This window comes from Dermochelys coriacea, chromosome 3 (genome assembly GCF_009764565.3).
Source record: "Dermochelys coriacea isolate rDerCor1 chromosome 3, rDerCor1.pri.v4, whole genome shotgun sequence".
Lineage (NCBI taxonomy): Eukaryota > Metazoa > Chordata > Testudines > Dermochelyidae > Dermochelys > Dermochelys coriacea.
In genome coordinates this window covers 14,160,953-14,180,340 of record NC_050070.1, presented here as the reverse complement: position 1 = coordinate 14,180,340, position 19,388 = coordinate 14,160,953, and the positions used below count along the sequence as shown (strand labels likewise).

Here is a 19,388-nt window from a genome sequence, read left to right as displayed (position 1 = left end):
TTCTGGCCCAGGTGCCAATCCAGGAGATCTGCAGAGCCGCAACTTGTTCTTCTTACGTACTTTTGCTTTGTATCATCTGGCATGCCAGAGACGAAGCAGCATTTGGTAGAGCGGTCCTACAATCCACGTTACTTCACTCTGACCCCACCGCCTAGGTAAGGCTTGGGAGTCACCAAATTGGAATCGATATGAGCAAGTACTCAATGAAGAAAAAACTGTTACTCACCTTTGTAATGGTTGTTCTTTGAGATGTGTTGCTCATATCCATTCCAAACCCACCCCCCTTCCTCTCTGTCAGAGTAGCCAGCAAGAAGGAACTGAGGGGGCACTGGGTCGGCTGGGGTATATATCGAGTGCCATGAAGGTGCGGCTCCAGGGGGCTCCACAGCCGACCCACCAGTGTTGCTAGGGTAAAAATTCTCCAATGGCCATGCACGCGGTGTGCGCACACGTAAATGGAATGGATATGAGCAACACATCTCGAAGAACAACAGTTATAAAGGTGAGTTACCGTTTTTTTTTCAATGTTTTGAAATCCTCAGGTGAAAGATACAAGTGCAAAGTATGATTATTATAATAGTACGGGATATTATCACACAAGGACTTGAAACTTACATGCAATTGCTTTTAAGTAATTCGTTATGTTTTACTTAAAGGAAGATTATCTGTGAAGAGCAATTACACTTTAATATATTTTCAGTTTTGAGAAATATTAGTGGTCCAGAAGTATTCCTCCTTTCCAATATAGGGAATACCTCTCAAACTGGTAAAATCTTTCAAAACTTAAGCAACTTTTTAAGTGCAGCCATGGTATGGAGTATTATTTATTTATTATTGTAGGAATCCTTTGGAAGCAAAGTTTTATTCTTTAGTAGATGAAATGTAGAAGTAATAACTAAATACTACATGGTGTATTTAAAGAGAAGAAAATACTTTAGTGGGAAATTCTGTGCTCCTATTCCAGAGAAACTACGCTCAAGTCAATGGGAGTGTGTGTATAAGAGACCATAGAATTTGGCTGGTGTTCTCTCAGTTACGGGGTCTATGCCAGATGCTAAGTGATCTATCACAGTATCATAGAATGCCACTTACTTTTTCATTATTGTTTTAAAATTTCATATTTTCCTTCTGCCAAGAATATAATCCAAAGAGAGAAAAAGTTAAAGCAATTTATTTCCGAACAGTTGTATTAAATTTGGAAGATCTAGTAAATGTTACTCAAGCATAGTTAAGGCAAATCCTGCGTGGCTAATAAAATTTTGATTGTAATAGCCCGACAAATTTTGGAGGTTTCATAGTAAACGAACTAAAACAGTCTTCAACATGGAAAATTAAAAAGGCAGTCCAATATTAAAAACTGTTGTACAGTTTTGAGGCTCTCTTCAAGTTGTAGGAGAATATTGAATGAAGGTAGTTTTTTCCAAATATTGAAAGGATCTTCTGGCAGAAATGCTGGTTTTTGTTTTCCACTTTCAGCAGATATTTTGGTTAACATTTTTAGAGTGCATTTTGCAGTCTTCCATGCCTCCATAAAAAGGTCCCCTCACCTCCCTAGTAGTTTGATTTGAACTGTTTGGATAATTTGAATCCATACATTTAAACTGTCTTCTACTCAAAAGGAAGTGTAGTAATTTATTCTTTTAGGGATGTTGTGACTTGAACACTCCCTTCTTTTCCTGTTGCTTGATCCAATGTAATTAAATAATAGATTTCATTTCATAACTTTGCAGTAGCAATAAAGAGGAAATTATGTTCAGCAGGCTTGTTTATTTTTTTTTCTGTGCCCTTTCACAGCTTAAAAGTGATCCTTTTTCTCTGTGCTAAGATGATGTGAAACAGCCCATTCAAATCAAGGTCCTTGGGAAATGAATGCTAATTGAAGAATGCACATTAAATAAGACTTGGGATTCTGTGCCATTTTTCATGTACAGATATCTGTTGTTCAAAGTTCACATTTATGCTACTTTGCATTTCTTTATACTCTCTTCATTTGACCTTCATTTCTCTCCTATCTTCTCCTTTACTGTTCTTCATCCACCCATGAAAAATCCTAGTTTGACATTCACCCCTTCTTCCATACTCTTGTACTCCTTGTAACAGTTCTTTGATAATCATTTTTAAAAATCACTGCAATAAGATGCCTGCATCAGTGTTGGTCAGGTGGTTGAAAAACAAAACAAATGTTCTTGCACAATTTCACAGTTTGCATTTTAAAAAAAATTCTGGGACTGATGGGAAAGCAGAAATATTTTCCACAAATTTTCATCAATTTATTTTTCTGATTTTCATCAAAATTTTACTTGGATGGAAAATTTCTGGCCAACATTTTCCTTACCCCACATCACACTTACATGGGCACTCACCCAATGTATCTTGACTGTTGTGTCTCCATCTGAGTTAGTTGGTAAGATATTTAGGTACTCAAGGAATCTTGTTGACTTGTGTTTTTGAAGAGTCATGTAAGCTGTTTTCAGTTTATTACTTTTTTATCTTAAATATCCAAAATATTAAAATTACATTCATGATTATCTATTACAGTAGTACATGTAGGCCCCACTGAGACACAGGGCCCTGTTGTGAGAGATATTATATACATGAGTAATAAGACTGTTCCTGCCCCAGAGAATCAACATTCACAATCAACAGTGTTGCTCACAATTCAGCTTTTATTTGTTAAATATTACTCATGCTGAAATTAACTGGAGATGTTGTGATTTAGGAGACTATTTCTTTAAACATTTCCAGTGGGTGGAATCTATTTTCCCTAAATCATATTTGTATCCATATTACATATTCTGATTGTCTTCTTTACAAATTGAGAAATAGTTTCCCATAGTAGTATGAATAAAGATTGAATGACAGATTGAAGGGTGTTTTGGATGACTACGACTACCAAATCATATATTAGTTTAACTGTATGTTATATTGGTAAAAATAGAATGCTGGAACTAAATGTTTTGTGCATTCCTTATTCTAACTTTGTTTGCATGCTGTTTATATTGATATTCTAATGGATTTCATTTTTGTCTTTTGTAACTATATTTGCCATGAAAACATAGTGTTAATTTGTATTAGATACTATAATTACTACGTAATACTCTTTAATGCAATTTTTTAAAACAGTCTCCAGAAATATTGAGGAGTTGGTGAACTTCAGTATTTGTATGATTTAAAACACAGTAGAATTTACGTTTTATCCACTTAGTGCTGCCACAATACATTTGAATCAAATTTTGGTACGTAGCAGATACTTAAATCACTTAAACTAACCAGTTGTTTGCTTTCATTTCTGTTTTATTGTTTGCTGGTATTATGAAAAGAACTCTATAGTACTCAGCTACACAAATCAGATGTGCACTCAAAAACTTGGATTCCTCCTGTTTCTTGAAGAATTGTTGTGAACAATCTCTAACGGATATGGTGTAATTTTGGAGCGCAAATACAAAATTAGGCAGTTGAAACTTATCCTCCTGAAACAGATTATATTGTTTTAAAAAGCCTATTTCTTTTTGTTGGAATAATTAGATAGGTCAAGGAGCCAATTAGCATACCCAGAGATAAATTTTTTTGTGCTAGTTTCATATAGAAAATGTTTTAGATAAATTCAGTTTGGGGATAATTATCAAGAAAACAGGATTGTTGTTTTTCCTCCTATTTTGTGTGTGAGTGTTTAAAATAGGGTGTGAATTTCATCCTCAAAATATGTGATATTGATGTTAATTTTATTTTGGCTGTTAGATAAGATTTTCAAAAGCACCTGAGTCACTTAAGGGAGCAAGTTCCATTGAAACTCAAACTCAGCCTTTCCATCTCTTCATTTTTTATCTTCCCTATTAAAGAAGAGAACAGTAATAATAAAAAACATACGGAAGAGAAGGAGCCCTCAACTCTCCAGTTCTGGGTGATTGATAACATAAAGAATCCTCAAATCTTGGCATATTTATCATGATCATAGGGCACAGTTCTTTTTAAATGCCACAAGATACCTCATTCAGTCCTGCAGCCTTTCTGTATTCAGTTCTAATTAGATTCTTATACCAAATTAGAAATTAAAGCTCTTTCTTTCCAGGAAGCAAACATAATTTTCTTTTGATTCTGGGTCTGGGTGAGCCTTTGTGCCCCTTAAGTTGGATCAGGCTACAAATGGCACCGCAGCTGCACTGCGGTCAGCACCACAATAGGCACTGAGTTGGGTGCAGCAACAGACAACTGGTACCGCTTCGACGAGCCAGATGGGCAGGGAGGACCCGCTCTGGCTTGGATCTCCTCATCGTTTTCACCCGATGAGGCAATGGCGGGAACCTTTTCAGGGCCTCCACCTCTAGATAGCAGAGCCCCTGAAACCCATGAGGTGGGTGACACGGAATCTAGGTATCCAGATGGATGAGGTCACCGTGGTATCAGACCCTATCATGGACATCTTATCCCCAGCAGGCCCTACCATGGTGGCACTTCCCTGATTAAGACCATTCAGGAGACTACTAAGATCCATTGGCAACACCGGCCTCTCTGACCTTCACAGCCAAAGGGGTCGAGATGAAATATTTCATGCCTTTCAAGGATTCCAAATGTCTATTTATGCATTCCCCACCAGACTCGGTGGTGGTGGCGGTGGTCAACGAGCAGGAGAGGCAAGGGCAGCAGGGGCCCACTCCCTGGGCTAAGGTGCAAAGAAGCTGGATTTCTTCAGGAGGAAGATGTACTCCACCAGATAGCTCCAACTTTGCATTGCAAATCAGCAGGCAATCATAGGCGTGCGCAGCACGTTTAATTAGGGTGTGCACCCAGGGAATTGTATTTATTTTTTTTTTTTAAAGGCAAACATTTATTGAATACTCAATCATAAAGGACGTTATTTTTATTCATCAAACAAACTAAAGAAACTAAAACTTAACTAAACTTAATTTTTTTTTAAATTAACAACTAAACTTTACTTTAAAAATACAAACTGAGACACAAAATACCAAATTTTTGCTGTAGTGATAACCAGGTGTATACAAAGATCCAGTAAATTTTCATGATCTTTATTTTTAACCAGATAATGAGATAACCCAAATTGACCAAAACAGATTAAGGTTTCTTCATCTTCCTGTCCTAGAGAATGAGACATTGCTCACCAGGTGTTATGGACTTAAATTCTTCAATCACATCATGTGTAATTAACTGAGAAAGCCAATTCTTGTTCAGTGTACAAAATCATGAGTGAGTTGAGGCGCTGTTGGGACATTGTACTTCTTAGTTTGTTCTTTACATGTGCTAGTTTCGAAAAGTCTCTTTCACTTGAACAGCTTGTAACAGGTAAAACTGCAAAGCATTGAATAGATTTGTAAAAGGTCTGGAACCTGGAAGACCGATCCGATTCTTTTAGCCAATCAAGCCACTCTCTGGTGGTGGTCATAGTGCTACCTTTAGGAACAGATCCGTCATAACCCCGAAGCAATCTGACTTCAGCTTCCAACTCATCCAAGGACACTTTAAATTTGTTAGCAATGATTCTCATATCGTCCCTGCCAATGTCTAAGCTCAGCAGTTTTCCCATTGCAGACACAATTTTACAAGTCTCCTGTTCAAATCGCTGGTCAATGCCAGTAATCATTGAGTCTATGAGTGGGTATAATAGTTATTCTCTCCTGCTCCTCTTTTGTATCAAGTGATGCTGGGACTCAAATGCATCATCAATACGAGTGGACGTTTTTCTCTTCTTAATTGGGGGAATCGATATATCATTCTCTACGCACATTTTCACACTGTCATTGAAAATAGATTGAAAATATTCTGGGCCACTTCTCCTTGCAGCCAAAGAGTTACTCAAGCTTTTCACCCCTGTCATTGCAGAAAGTAAGTTGAGATCTGGAGCTTGAAGAGCCTTACTCACTTTTACCACCATCTAGAGAATAGGGTGCATCATGTGATGGGCAAAGATGAACTTGAATGAATTTAGTTCATGGATAAGGCCCCTGGCTTTTATTTTAGCGTCAGCAAAGTGTGTTGCTTCGATAATCTCTTGTAAAGCTTGTAAAATGGAGTAGACTTGTTTTATAGCAGCCACTGCTTCTGCTCTGCATGCCCGTCTTGTGTTTGATAGTGACTTCAAAGTCTTCAACTGGGATCCTACTTCTTGTGAAATCTTCTCCATTACTGCACATCGCACAGGATTCCCCTCCATGAAAGCATAAAGAGTCTGAATAACACCAAAAAGAATCAAAGACAGTTCTGTTTTGTTTACTTGAAGTGCATGCATTTACTAGGACGAGGTTCAAACAATGCGAATAGCAGTGTACATAAAGTATTTCACTGTTTCTTTCTTTACATTGCATTTGAACTCCCACAGTACATCCAGACATAGTAGATGTGCCATCAAAACTGACAGACATCCCGATTGATGATCAGTCAATTTTAAGAATGCCAAGGACATCATTTAGCTGGTCAAAAATAGACTGAGCATCAACTGTTAATAGTCTCTGAACAGACCCAAAATGTTCAACTGCACTGTTTTTCATTGTCAAAATACCGCACCGTAATGGAAGTCTGTTCATTGTGTCCACAGTCAGTAGTATCGTCGGCAATTATCAAGACCATTTTTCCATTTAGTGAAGACACAATCTTTTGTTGCAAAACATTGCAAGGCCACAATTAAATAATTTTGGATGCGATTACTCAGATAGGTAGCATTTGAGGAGATTGTTGCACATGCTTTGCCATTACGGGATCATATTTTTGGAGCATATTGACAAGATTTAGAAATAAACCTTTCTCAAAACCATCAGGTTTCTCATTGTGACCCCTGAATGATCTCCCACCTTTCGCCAAACACAGAACAATGTCAATCAGTCGCTCCATTACACTTTGGTTATGGCACCGTTCTTCTTGTTTAGACAGATAAGCCTGTTTGCCCTCATCCAACAATGCATCAATAGGTTTCCCTTCATTAAAACTTGACCATGAAGAACAGCTTAACACATGAGATTTTGATGGTGGTTTTTAAAACATTCATTAGCCCTATGCCAGTTTCTGAATCCCTTATCAATAAATGCTGGATCAGTGTGACCTTTGTTTGCTGCATCATTAGAGGAGAAGAAACGGCAGTAAAAGCAAAATGCTGCGTCCTTTGATGGGCTATATTCTAACCACCTATACTTTTCATACCAATCGGACTGAAAACTTCTTTCTTTATTCCCTATTTTACTTCTAGAAAACATGCTCAATCTAAGCTGATAAGGACCTATAGATAATCGAGACCGGCGTTCTAATCTATTTTTTGGAATATCACAGACCGGGTCATCAGATGGAATGTTTGATGGCTTTGAATAGGAACTACACTGATCTGTACTAAAAGACAATGTCTGTTTTTGTTGGTCATTACTCAGTTTATTGCACGCACTGGAACTGGTGGCAGCATTATCTTCATGTGACTTTATAGACCTCTATCATATCCCCCCTTAGTCGTCTCTTTTCCAAGATGAAAAGTCCCAGTCTTATTAATGTCTCCTCACATGGAAGCTGTTCCATACCCCTGATAATTTTTGTTGCCCTTTTCTGAACCCTTTCCAATTCCAATATACCTTTTTTGAGGTGGGGTGACCACATCTGCTTACAGTATTCAAGATGGATTTGTATAGAGGCAACATGATATTTTCTGTCTTATTATGTATCCCTTTCTTAATGATGCCCAACATTCAGTTGGCTTTTTTTGACTGCCGCTACACATTCAATGGATGTTTTCAGAGAGCTATCTACAATGACTCCAAGATCTCTCGAGTGGTAACAGCTAATTTAGAACCCATCATTTTATATGTATAGTTGGGATTATGTTTTCCAGCGTGCATTATTTTGCACTTATCAACATTCAATTTCGTCTGCCTTTTGTTGCCCAGTCACCTAGTTTTGAGAGATACTTTTGTAGCTCTTTGCAGTCTGCCTGGGACTTAACTATCTTGAGTAGTTTTGTATCATCTGCAAATTTTGCCACCTCACTGTTTACCCCTTTTTCCCAATCATTTATGAATATATTGAATAGGACTGGTCTCAGTACAGACCCCTCGGGTTCCAGAGTAGCAGCCATGTTAGTCTGTATGCGCAAAAAGAAAAGGAGTACTTGTGGCACCTTAGAGACTAACAAATTTATTTGAGCATAAGCTTTCGTGAGCTACAGCTCACTTCATTGGATATATTCAGTGGAAAATACAGTGGGGAGATTTATATACACAGAGAACATGAAACAATGGGTGTTACCATACACACTGTAACAAGAGTGATCAGGTAAGGTGATCTATTACCAGCAGGAGAGCGGGGCTGGGGAGGGGAACCTTTTGTAGTGATAATCAAGGTGGGCCATTTCCAGCAGTTGACAAGAACCTGTGAGGAACAGTAGGGGGTGGGGAGTAATAAATATGGGGATATAATTTTACTTTGTGTAATGACCCATCCACTCCCAGTCTTTATTCAAGCCTAAGTTAATTGTATCCAGTTTGCAAATTAATTCCAATTCAGCAGTCTCTCGTTGGAGTCTGGTTTTGAAGCTTTTTTGTTGAAGTATAGCCACTCTTAGGTCTGTGATCGAGTGACCAGAGAGATCATAGAATCATAGAATCATAGAATATCAGGGTTGGAAGGGACCCCAGAAGGTCATCTAGTCCAACCCCCTGCTCAAAGCAGGACCAAGTCCCAGTTAAATCATCCCAGCTAGGGCTTTGTCAAGCCTGACCTTAAAAACCTCTAAGGAAGGAGATTCTACCACCTCCCTAGGTAACGCATTCCAGTGTTTCACCACCCTCTTAGTGAAAAAGTTTTTCCTAATATCCAATCTAAACCTCCCCCATTGCAACTTGAGACCATTACTCCTCGTTCTGTCATCTGCTACCATTGAGAACAGTCTAGAGCCATCCTCTTTGAAACCCCCTTTCAGGTAGTTGAAAGCAGCTATCAAATCCCCCCTCATTCTTCTCTTCTGCAGACTAAACAATCCCAGCTCCCTCAGCCTCTCCTCATAAGTCATGTGCTCTAGACCCCTAATCATTTTCGTTGCCCTTCGTTGTACTCTTTCCAATTTATCCACATCCTTCCTGTAGTGTGGGGCCCAAAACTGGACACAGTACTCCAGATGAGGCCTCACCAGTGTCGAATAGAGGGGAACGATCACGTCCCTCGATCTGCTCGCTATGCCCCTACTTATACAACCCAAAATGCCATTGGCCTTCTTGGCAACAAGGGCACACTGCTGACTCATATCCAGCTTCTCGTCCACTGTCACCCCTAGGTCCTTTTCCGCAGAACTGCTGCCGAGCCATTCGGTCCCTAGTCTGTAGCGGTGCATTGGATTCTTCCATCCTAAGTGCAGGACCCAGCATTTATCCTTATTGAACCTCATTAGATTTCTTTTGGCCCAATCCTCCAATTTGTCTAGGTCCTTCTGTATCCTATCCCTCCCCTCCAGCGTATCTACCACTCCTCCCAGTTTAGTATCATCCGCAAATTTGCTGAGAGTGCAATCCACACCATCCTCCAGATCATTTATGAAGATATTGAACAAAACGGGCCCCAGGACCGACCCCTGGGGCACTCCACTTGACACCGGCTGCCAACTAGACATGGAGCCATTGATCACTACCCGTTGAGCCCGACAATCTAGCCAGCTTTCTACCCACCTTATAGTGCATTCATCCAGCCCATACTTCCTTAACTTGCTGACAAGAATGCTGTGGGAGACCGTGTCAAAAGCTTTGCTAAAGTCAAGAAACAATACATCCACTGCTTTCCCTTCATCCACAGAACCAGTAATCTCATCATAAAAGGCGATTAGATTAGTCAGGCATGACCTTCCCTTGGTGAATCCATGCTGACTGTTCCTGATCACTTTCCTCTCCTCTAAGTGCTTCAGGATTGATTCTTTGAGGACCTGCTCCATGATTTTTCCAGGGACTGAGGTGAGGCTGACCGGCCTGTAGTTCCCAGGATCCTCCTTCTTCCCTTTTTTAAAGATGGGCACTACATTAGCCTTTTTCCAGTCATCCGGGACTTCCCCCGTTCGCCACGAGTTTTCAAAGATAATGGCCAAGGGCTCTGCAATCACAGCCGCCAATTCCTTCAGCACTCTCGGATGCAATTCGTCCGGCCCCATGGACTTGTGCACGTCCAGCTTTTCTAAATAGTCCCTAACCACCTCTATCTCTACAGAGGGCTGGCCATCTCTTCCCCATTTTGTGTTGCCCAGCACAGCAGTCTGGGAGCTGACCTTGTTAGTGAAAACAGAGGCAAAAAAAGCATTGAGTACATTAGCTTTTTCCACATCCTCTGTCACTAGCTTGCATCCCTCATTCAGTAAGGGGCCCACACTTTCCTTGGCTTTCTTCTTGTTGCCAACATACCTGAAGAAACCCTTCTTGTTACTCTTGACATCTCTTGCTAGCTGCAGCTCCAGGTGCGATTTGGCCCTCCTGATATCTTTCCTACATGCCCGAGCAATATTTTTATACTCTTCCCTGGTCATATGTCCAAGCTTCCACTTCTTGTAAGCTTCTTTTTTATGTTTAAGATCCGCTAGGATTTCACCATTAAGCCAAGCTGGTCGCCTGCCATATTTACTATTCTTTCGACTCATCGGGATGGTTTGTCCCTGTAACCTCAACAGGGATTCCTTGAAATACAGCCAGCTCTCCTGGACTCCCTTCCCTTTCATGTTAGTCCCCCAGGGGATCCTGGCCATCTGTTCCCTGAGGGAGTCAAAGTCTGCTTTCCTGAAGTCCAGGGTCCGTATCCTGCTGCTTACCTTTCTTCCCTGCGTCAGGATCCTGAACTCAACCAACTCATGGTCACTGCCTCCCAGATTCCCATCCACTTTTGCTTCCCCCACTAATTCTACCCGGTTTGTGAGCAGCAGGTCAAGAAAAGCGCTCCCCCTAGTTGGCTCCCCTAGCACTTGCACCAGGAAATTGTCCCCTACGCTTTCCAAAAACTTCCTGGATTGTCTATGCACCGCTGTATTGCTCTCCCAGCAGATATCAGGAAAATTAGTCACCCATGAGAATCAGGGCATGCGATCTAGTAGCTTCCTTGAGTTGCCGGAAGAAAGCCTCATCCACCTCATCCCCCTGGTCCGGTGGTCTATAGCAGACTCCCACCATGACATCACTCTTGTTGCACACACTTCTAAACTTAATCCAGAGACACTCAGGTTTTTCCACAGTTTCGTACCGGAGCTCTGAGCAGTCATACTGCTCCCTTACATACAGTGCTACTCCCCCACCTTTTCTGCCCTGCCTGTCCTTCCTGAACAGTTTATAACCATCCATGACTGTACTCCAGTCATGTGAGTTATCCCACCAAGTCTCTGTTATTCCAATCACGTCATAATTCCTTGACATCACCAGGACCTCCAGTTCTCCCTGCTTGTTTCCAAGGCTTTGTGCATTTGTATATAAGCACTTGAGATAACCTGTTGATCGCCCCTCATTCCCAGTATGAGGCAGGAGCCCTCCCCTCACAGACCTTCCTGCCTGTGCTTCCTCCCGGTATCCCGCTTTCCCACTTACCTCAGGGCTTTGGTCTCCTTCCCCCGGTGAACCTAGTTTAAAGCCCTCCTCACTAGGTTAGCCAGCCTGCTGGCAAAGATGTTCTTCCCTCTCTTCGTAAGATGGAGCCCGTCTCTGCCCAGCACTCCTCCTTCATGGAACACCATCCCATGGTCAAAGAATCCAAAGCCTTCTCTCCGACACCACCTGCGTAGCCATTCGTTGACCTCCACGATTCGACGGTCCCTACCCAGGCCTTTTCCTTCAACGGGGAGGATGGACGAGAACACCACTTGCGCCTCCAACTCCTTTATCCTTCTTCCCAGAGCCACATAGTCCGCAGTGATCCGCTCAAGGTCATTCTTGGCAGTATCATTGGTGCCCACGTGGAGAAGCAGGAAGGGGTAGCGATCCGAGGGCTTGATGAGTCTCGGCAGTCTCTCCGTCACATCACGAATCTTAGCCCCTGGCAAGCAGCAGACTTCTCGGTTTTCCCGGTCAGGGCGGCAGATAGATGACTCAGTCCCCCGGAGGAGAGAGTCCCCGACCACCACCACCCGCCTTCTCCTCTTGGGAGTGGTGGTCGTGGAACCCCCAACCTCAGGACATCGCATCTCATGCCTCCCAACCAGCGGAGTCTCCTTCCGCTTTCTCCCCCCAGACATATCATCTGGTCCACTCTCCGCATTGGTACCTGTGGAGAGAACATGAAAGCGGTTAGTTACCTGTGTCTGTGTTACTGGAACCCGGACATTCCGCTTACCTCTTCTGGAGGTCACATGTTGCCAAGCTTCTTCACTGGCCTCTTGGCTCCTCTGTGCAACCTGCTCTACATCTTTAGAGCTTTGTGCCCCTAGAAGGCTATCCTGAGTTTGGTCCAGAAAATCCTCAGTCTCTCGTATACAACGCAGGGTCGTTACCTGTTGCTCCAGACCTTCAATCTTCTCTTCCAATATGGAGACCAGCTTGCACTTTGTACAGACAAAGTCGCTTCTGTCCTGTGGAAGAAAGACAAACATGGCACATCCAGTGCAGGTCACAACAGCTGAATTCCCCCCTTCCATATCACCTACCTACTATGAGCTTCCTCAGAGACGTTGGCAAGATGTAAGCCTCACTGGGCTCACTCCAGGCGAACTCCCAGGCAAACTCCTGCTGTGAGCTGCTCTGCTGTCCCCGCTGCTCCGCTGGTTCGCTGCCGCTCAGCTGGTTCGCGAGGCTCCGGCTATTTTTAAACAGCCAGGCTTCCCTGACGCAAACACACAGACACCCTAATGCCCGCCCCCTGCAGGCTAGCAGCCAATCAGACACTCACTTCAAAGATTGAAGTGTTCTCCGACTGGTTTTTGAATGTTATAATTCTTGAAGTCTGATTTGTGTCCATTTATTCTTTTACGTAGACACTGTCCAGTTTGGCCAATGTACATGGCAGAGGGACATTTCTGGCACATGATGGCATATATCACATTAGTAGATGTGCAGTTGAACGAGCCTCTGATAGTATGGCTGATGTGATTAGGCACTATGATGGTGTCCCCTGAATAGCTATGTGGACACAGTTGGCAACGGGCTTTGTTGCAAGGATAGGTTCCTGGGTTAGTGGTTCTGTTATGTGGTATGTGGTTGCTGGTGAGTATTTGCTTCAGATTGGGGGGCTGTCTGTAAGCAAGGACTGGCCTGTCTCCCAAGATCTGTGAGAGTGATGGGTCGTCCTTCAGGATAGGTTGTAGATCCTTGATGATGTGTTGGAGAGGTTTTAGTTGGGGACTGAAGGTGATGGCTAGTGGCGTTCTGTTATTTTCTTTATTTACCTCTCTCCATTTTGAAAACTGACCTTTTATTCCTACCCTTTGTTTCCTGTCTTTTAACCAGTTACCAATCCATGAGAGGACCTTCCCTCTTATCCCATGACAGCTTACTTTGCTTAAGAGCCTTTGGTGAGGGACCTTGTCAAAGGCTTTCTGAAAATCTAAATACACAATATGCACTGGATCCCCCTTGTCCACATGCTTGTTGACCCCCTCAAATTTAAAATCCTGTCTAAATTTATGGACCTTGTCCCAGCGGACTCCAAGTCTTGGCCTTGGTGGATGAGGGCAAGGGCAAGGCCATGGCCGGATCATAGTTACAGGCTGTGCTGGACTCTGTGGACTCAGCAACTGACACCATGTCCTCAGGCATTGTGATGCGCTGTTACTCCTGGGTGCAGGCCTCTGGCCTCCTGGGGGAGTTGCAACAAACTATTCAGAACCTCCCTTTCGAGGGATCCGCTGTTCTCAGAGAAAATGGACTCGAAGCTGCATAGCTTAAAGGACTACCGAGCCACTCTGAGATCTCTGGGGCTACATACACCAGCCACCCATTTTAGGCCCCAGCCTATGTCCTGGCCATATCAAGGTCACCTTAGGCAGGACCATAATAGGAGAAGGGGCAGGAACAAGAACCGTCATCGTCGGTCTAACAACTAGGGCTCAGGATCATCGAGACAACTGCCAGGCCCCAGGCAGGCCTTTTGATGTGCTGGGGGGCAACATACCAACCCAAAGCCTGGATCTTTTACCCTTTTCGGTCCAATGGTCCCAGATTACCTCTGACCAATGGGTCTGTCTTATGGTAGAACAGGGATGTTCCCTCCAATTCATTTCAACCTGCCCATACACACCCCTTCCCATCCCTCTTCAGGGACCCTTCTCAGGAGCAACTCCTTATACAGGAGGTTCGAACACTCGTGTTGGTAGGAGCGGTGGAGGAGGTTCCACTGGAACTAAGGGGCATGAGGTATTACTCCCAGTATTTCCTAATACCGAAAGCCAAAGGGGGCCTCAGACCATCTTGGATCTGCACATCCTGAACAGGTTCATGAAGAAACTAAAGTTTTGTGTGGTCTCTTTGGCCGCCATTATCCCATCCCTGGATTGAGGAGATTGGTACGCCGCCCTCAACTTGAAGGGCGCATACTTCCACATTTCCATAATCCCACCCCACAGGCATTTCCTAAGATTTGTAGTGGGGTGCACTCACTACCAATTTACAGTCCTTCCTTTTGGCCTGTCATCGGCTCCTCGGGTATTCACCAAATGCATGTCAGCCACCTTCCTGAGGAAAAGGTAAATTCAGGTATTCACATACCTCGACAACTGGTTAGTCAAAGGCCATTCCAGAATACAAGTGGAACAACAGGTCAGTCTGATAATGTCTACATTTGGCAGACTGGGTCTCCTGCTGAATGCCCCCACTCAGAGAATAGAGTTCAAAAAGGCAATGTTAGACTCAAGACAAGCCAGAGTGTTCCTACCTCAATCCCACTTTTAGGCTATGCATGACTTTATACAAGATCTCACACAGTATCTCAAGACTACAGAAAGGAATTGCTTAAAACTCCTTGGGCATATGGCATCTTGCACATACATACTGCAACATGTGAGGCTCAGGCTCAGACCTCTTCAGGCCTGGATTTCATTGGTGTATCGACCGAGCAGAGGGAGTCTGGACAAAGTGATCACACTCCCACCGCGAGTCCAAAAGTCCCTTGAGTGGTAGCTCAATCCCCGAATGTCATGCACAAAGGTTGCCTTCTCCACACCGTGCCCCTCATTGTGTCTGGTCACCGATGTGTTGGCAATGGGCTGGGGAGCACATCTCGGAGAGCACAGAACTCAATCTGCTACTTCATATCAATGTCAGGGAGCTGAGAGCAGTTCATCTGGCGTGTCAGACCTTGCAGCCTCATTTGGAGGGCAGATGTGTATCAGGTGGACAATACAACAGCGATGTTTTATATAAACAGTGTGGAGCATGCTTCTCTCTCCTATGTCAGGAAGCCTTCAAGCTCTAGGATTTCTAAATTTCTCACTCAATATTTCTGGAGGCTTCCTACCTCCCCGGGTCTCTGAACAAGCTACCAGAATATCTCAGCAGATCTTTTCACAATCACGAGTGGTCCATTTGCCCAGACGTGGTAAACAATATCTTTCAGCGGTGGGGAGTTCCCCAGATCAACTTGTTTGCCACAAGGAGCAACAGGAAATGCCTACAATTCTGCTTTTTCCGGGTCACAGCCTGGGCTCGTTGGCAGATGCATTTCTCCTTCCATGGAAAGATCACCTCTTCTACGCATTTCCTCTAGACAGGCTATATCCTCAAGTTTGGCAGCCAACCCTCGCTTGGGATCTTAATCTGGTACTTTTTAAGGCTCATGTCGCCTCCATTCAAGCCCTTAGGAACATGCTCACTGCTCTATTTGTCAAGGAAAGTGGCGTTCCTGGTCACAATAACTTTAGCTAGAAGGGTGTCTGAGCTCAGGGCCCTCACATCTGACCCTCCTTATACCAGGACAAGGTGTAGCTTCAACCGCACCCAGCGTTCCTCCCAAAGGTCATATCTCACTTTCACATCAACCAAGATATTTTTCTCCCAGTTTTTTTCCTGAAGCCTCATGCTGAGATCCAGGAGCAAAGGCTCTACTACCTGGATGTTCAGTGGGCATTGGCTTTTTATATTGAACAAAGAAAGCCGTTTCACAAGTTGAACCAGCTGCTTGTTGTGGTGGCGGACAGGATGAAGGGTCTCCCGGTGTCCTCCCAAAGGATATAATCATGGATCACGTCCTGTATCCGGGTATGCTACGACCTGGCGAAGGACCCTGGCCCCACATTGTCAGTGCATTCCACTAGAGCGCAGGCTTCCTCGGCAGCCTTCCTGGCCCAGGTCCCAATCCAGGAGATCTGTGGAGAGGTAATGTGGTCCTCATTCCACATCTTCACTTCCCATTATGCTATTACCCAGCATGCCAGGAATGATGCAGCATTTGGCAGAGTGGTGCTTCAGTCAGTGATTCCATGAACTCCAACTCTGCTCCTAGGTAAGGCTTGGGAGTCACCCAATTGGAATTGACATGAGCAAGCACTTGAAGAAGAAAAAACGGTTACCTACCTCTCGTAACTGTTGTTCTTCGAGATGTATTGCTCATGTCCATTCCAAACCCACCTGCCTTCCCCTCTGGTGGAGTACTCCAGCAAGAAGGAATTGGAGAGGCAGTGGGTCGGCAGGGCCCTATATGCGACACCATGAACATGCGACTCCATGGGGCGCCTGGGCCAACCCAACGTGTACTGCTAGGGGAAAACCTTCCGGCGACTGTGCACACGGTGAACACACACCTAATTGGAGTGGACATGAGCAACACATCTTGAAGAACAACAGTTGAGAGGTAGGTAACCGTTTTTTTTTTCACATTACTTGAATTTTATCTTAAGTATTTGGTCCTCTTTTTGCGGCTATCTGGGAAAGTCTTTTTTGGTTTTGATATCTGCTAAGCCAGAAGGGTAAAGTCCCTGTCAGTTCTCTTTTCATCACATTCCACAAGAAAGTATCTGAATACTGCTGTGATTTTAATTTGAAACATTTTTTTTCCTCTCTGGTAATCTTTTGTCAGCCTCAGGTTTAGCAAAAATATGTTTAATCTTCATTTTTGAATAGGTGAATATGTATTAATTTCCTGGCTTATGACAAAAAAGGAAACCAGACAAGTGTTGCTTAATTTTGTGTTACATTACAAACGTTTTCACATAGCTCTAGTTTATATATCTGTAAGGTTTGTTCAGTCTACAATTTTATATGAGCTAAAGCCTCCCCAGAGTAACCCTGATGAAGGCCACTGGCTAGCACCATCATAAGAGAGAACTGTATTTGTTTAGTATCTTGCATCTAATTTGATGAAACAAATATGGAGCAAATATTATTTTCCTATATAAACAATTTAATAGTACAGGATTTGAATAAATGCTACTTTGTGTAACACCACAGGGAGGAACCATATTCATACGCTCACAATGATGCATATAATTAGAACATTAGGATAGAATCTAAGCCAACAAAGAACAGTTTCTTCTACTTTGCAAAATTAGTAATCACATCAAAATAATCCTAAACGATAGCTTGCTTTGGCTGTCAAGTGTGTTTGAAACCATAGGAGAGGAAACCGATATAATATAAACCTCACATGCTGGTGTGCATACCATAATAAACACTGTGGAAAGAATAGAAAAATTAGTACAGAAGAAATATATTTAAACTAATAGCTCAAATATCAGGAAACATATAATTTATTCAATGCTTAAGAGAGCTAAATGATTATTTAATAAATTCTACAAGAATGGTTGTTATTGATTTCTAATAACTTTATAAATTAACTCCTAAGGAAAAGCAGCATTATGGAATCACGAAGGGCAGTCAGACATATTTATTTAGATTCAATGTATCCCTTAAATACATAACTTGGAACTAGCTGCATACATACTGATGCAAAAAATGACACAATTGCTTATGAAAGTGGAAAGTCAAAAAGTAGGTGGTTTCAGTATTATTTCTTTTAATATTTTCAGTACTTATTTAGGCTGGGATTTTCAGAGAAGCTGAAGTAAGTTAGGCTCCCAACTCCCATTGACTTTCAGTGGCACCCCAGTGCTCATCCCAGTATCTAGAATGTATCTAGTGGGTGCTCTGAACCCAGCAATTTCCCCCTGCTTCCAGAAAGTTCACTGCTTGGGGAGTGGAAGGGGTGGCAGTTGATCTTGGAGTTGACATCTTTTTGAACTAGTATTTCAAGCTGTCTGCAGACTCATGCAGACATCACTGCATCATTTACATTCAGATCACATTTTTCAAACTTTACTTCACAACTGTAAGAATTACAGAGTTTGTTTTTGTTTTTAATATAATGAAAGGTTTTTTGATCCGTATTGGCTTTTAGACAGTACCAAGAATGCAATACTTTCTTTCCATGTAGATTGCAAAGATTATGGACATGAAAATATTAGACCTCCAGCTTTAATTTCAGAATTTAAATGGAAAAAATAAAGAAGGGAAATGACAATTTAACTTGCTGAAGCTTAAGTTAAAATTTGAGAATTCTTGCTCTACTTAAAGTTCTTCTGTATGTTTTAATATTTGAAAATTGTAATAGCAGGATTTCATTTTAGAAGTGTGAGTTCATACATGCAGTTAAAATAGTAATATAAAAACAGACTTAAGAAATATCACAGTAGACCCTTTGACTTAAGGTTTGACTTTTATTGAAACAGCAATATGTGTACAGGAATGATGGAAGTAATTTTAGTAAAGTAGTGTATATGTGCTTCCATTACTTAATTTGCTTAATGCAATAATAAATCACTAATTATTTGCATCTATCAACAAGTAGGTTTGATCGTCTGGAAGGGCTTAGGAAATGGAGAGTCTATATTTTTTTTGTCATTTTCTGTGAGTGATTGTAGTTTAACATAACTTATCTTATACATGTTATATGGGGCCCAACTGTGAGCCTGCATGCCCATCCATAGAGAGAAAAAGGTGGCTGTAAGGAACCCCCTCACTCTCCACAATAGGCTATCAGCATCCCTAGACCCTGTATGGCAGTGGAGAGCAGCTACCACTCCCTCCTCCAACTCAAGTGGACAGGGAAGTAGGGAGACCCCAGAATACTTCCTTAGCCCCAAACAGCCTGAGCTGGTAGAGGGGGAAGTAATCTGCCCCAAAAAAAAGGTTGGCTCAGTTTATTTCCCCATGGAGCAAAGCTAACACAGAGACTGAAGGTGCTAATCCAGCACTTTGCAAGGTGTTAATCCAGCACTTTGAGTCAGATGTGGATTGTAATATTCATCGTGCCTCAGTGTAAATTTAGCAAATCCGTTTAGCTAGCACTATAGATGATGTTTAGTAAGTAGCATTCAGTTGTCTCTCTTCATTTTCTTTGTTTCTTCTCCGAAACCTTCTTTTTTAATGTTCTCCATGGATGAAATTCACCCAAAACCCATCTCAACCCCCAGAATAGTACTCTGGCTTTGTACAGGGGATGTCCATTGGCATGAAATGGGTAAATTT

General features: G+C 42.5%; 1 protein-coding gene and 1 long non-coding RNA gene across 2 annotated transcripts in view; one reads left to right on the top strand and one right to left on the bottom strand.

Annotated features, from left to right (window-relative positions):
- SUPT3H (SPT3 homolog, SAGA and STAGA complex component) overlaps positions 1 to 19,388 on the top strand; it is a 475,057-nt gene that overhangs the window by 316,069 nt on the left and 139,600 nt on the right.
- On the bottom strand, positions 6,046 to 19,000 carry LOC122459198. Its single transcript, XR_006279712.1, has 3 exons — positions 18,990 to 19,000; positions 7,970 to 7,973; positions 6,046 to 6,181 (listed from the first exon to the last, which is right to left on the bottom strand). It is a non-coding gene; the product is annotated as an uncharacterized LOC122459198 (long non-coding RNA).